Here is a 2,500-nt window from a genome sequence, read left to right as displayed (position 1 = left end):
AGACGGTTATGGAGGAGGTGAGGATGGATTCAATGATCGCTGTATAGAATTGCACCATCATTGTCTTTGGCAGGTTGCATTTCTTCAGCTGCCGTCGAAAGTACATCCTCTGTTGAGCTCTCTTGGCGAGGGAGCTGATGTTCAGTTCCCACTTGAGGTCCCGGCAGAGAATAGTGCCCAGGAAGCGGAAGGACTCCACAATTTTGACTGCGGAGTCTAACAGGGTGATGGCGGTGAGTGGGGCTGTATTCTTCCTGAAGTCCACAACCATCTCAACTGTCCTTAGAGCATTTAGCTCTAAGTTGTTCTGGCTACACCAGGTCACCAGGTTGTCAGCTTCCCACCTATAGTCAGACTCATCCCCACCAGAGATCAGCCCAATGAGGGTGGTGTCGTCCGACAAACTTCAAGAGTTTGACGGACAGATGATTGGAGGCGCAGCTGTTGGTATACAGGGAGAAGAGCAGTGGGCAAAGGACGCAGCCCTGAGGAGTTCCCGTGCTGATGGACCTGGAGTCAGAGACTTCTGTTCCCGGCTTAACGCACTGCTTCCTGTCAGAGAGGATGTCTGTGATCCACCTGCAGGTGGAGTAGGGCACGTTCAGCTGGAAGAGCTTGTCCTGAAGCAGGGCAGGGATGATGGTGTTGAAGGCAGAGCTGAAGTCCACAAACAGGATCCTGGCGTAGGATGCTGGGGCGTCCACATGCTGTAGGGTGAAGTGGAGGGCCATGTTAACTGCGTCGTCCACAGACCTGTTGGCTCTGTAGGCAAACTGAAGGGGGTCCAGGAGAGGGTCTGTGATGGCTTTGAGGTGTGCCAGGAGCAGGCGCTCAAAAGACTTCATTACCACAGATGTAAGGGCGACCGGTCTGTAATCATTTAGTCCTGTTGGCCTTAGCTTTTTGGGCACAGCGATGATGGTGGAGGACTTGAGACAGGCTGGTACATGGCATGTCTCCAGGGAGGTGTTAAAGATGTTGGTGAACACCGGAGACAGCTGGTCAGCGCAGTGCCTGAGGGTGGCTGGAGAGACAGAGTCCGGCCCGGCTGCTTTGCGTGGATTCTGCCTCTTGAAAAGCCCATTAACTTCTCCCTCCTGAAAGGAGAGAGTCGTTTCTGTAGTATGGGTGGGGGATGGGGCCTCTTGGGTGGGAAGGGGTGGTTCAGGACAGTCCAATTGTCTTTCAAATCTACGGTAGAACTCGTTCAGGTCGTTGGCTAGGCGGGAGTCGTTAGTGGTGTGGGGCGCTCTGGGTTTGTAGTTGGTGATGTGCCTGAGCCCTTTGGCAGACAGAAGCAGCGTCGTTAGTAGAGAACTGGTGTTTTAGTGTCTCTGAGTACAGTCGTTTAGCCTCTCTCACCGCTTTGCTAAACCTGTTCTTCGACTCCTTGAATCTGTCTCTATCCCCACTCCTAAACGCTTCCTCCTTCTCCAACCTCAACCTTTTGAGCTTTGCTGAGAACCAGGGCTTGTTGTTGTTAAAGTTCACCCTGGTACGTGTTGGGATACAGCAGTCCTCACAGAAGCTGATGTACACAGCCTCTGTGAGTTCATCCAGACTATTGGTAGCAGTCGTGAACATATCCCAGTCAGTACAGTCTAAGCACGCCCGCAAATCTTCCACAGCCTCACTGGTCCACTGTTTAGATGTCCTCACAGCAGGTTTACAGAGTTTTAGTTGCTGCCTGTATGCACGAATCAGGTGGACCAAGGGAGTTCTGTGCGAGCCGAACAGCCCCGTGACCCACAAGAGAAACATCCCCGCCAAATTCGAGCGTTTGACGGGGTCTATCCGTGAAAAAATATTCACGTTTTTGAGTGCACATGCATTTCTGCTGCAAATGCCTCTGGAAGTTTCATGCCGTTCGTATGCCAATTGTGGCAACACGAAAATGACCCGTTTTCCCATTCCGAGGGATTTCTGTGCGACCCTAACAGCCCCGTGAGCCACAAGAGACACATCCCCGCCAATTTCTAGCGTTTCACGGGGTCTATCCGTGAAAAATATAGACGTTTTTGAGTGCACATGCATTTCTGCTGCAGATGCCTCTGGAAGTTTCATGCCGTTCGTACGCAATGTGGCAACACGAAAATTACCCCTTTTCCCATTCCGAGGGATTTCTGTGCGACCCTAACTAACAGCGCCCGTGAGCCACAAGAGAGACATCCCCGCCAATTTATAGCGTTTCACGGGGTCTATCCGTGAAAAATATAGACGTTTTTGAGTGCACATGCATTCCTGCTGCAAATGCCTCTGGAAGTTTCATGCCGTTCCTATGCAATGTGGCCACACAAAAATGACCCGTTTTCCCATTCCGAGGCATTTCTGTGCGACCCTAACAGCCCCGTGAGCCACAAGAGAGACATCCCCGCCAACTTCTAGCGTTTGACGGGGTCTATGCGTGAAAAATATTAAAATTTTTGAGTGCACGTGCCTTTCTGCTGCAAATGCCTCTGGAAGTTTCATGGCGTTCCTATGCAATGTGGCAACACGAAAA

Source organism: Petromyzon marinus, unplaced genomic scaffold (genome assembly GCF_048934315.1).
Source record: "Petromyzon marinus isolate PM22_M1 ecotype Great Lakes invasive population unplaced genomic scaffold, UKy_Petmar_22M1.pri1.0 PM_G_Scaffold_61, whole genome shotgun sequence".
Classification (NCBI taxonomy): domain Eukaryota; kingdom Metazoa; phylum Chordata; class Hyperoartia; order Petromyzontiformes; family Petromyzontidae; genus Petromyzon; species Petromyzon marinus.
Note: the sequence above shows the minus strand (reverse complement) of the source record.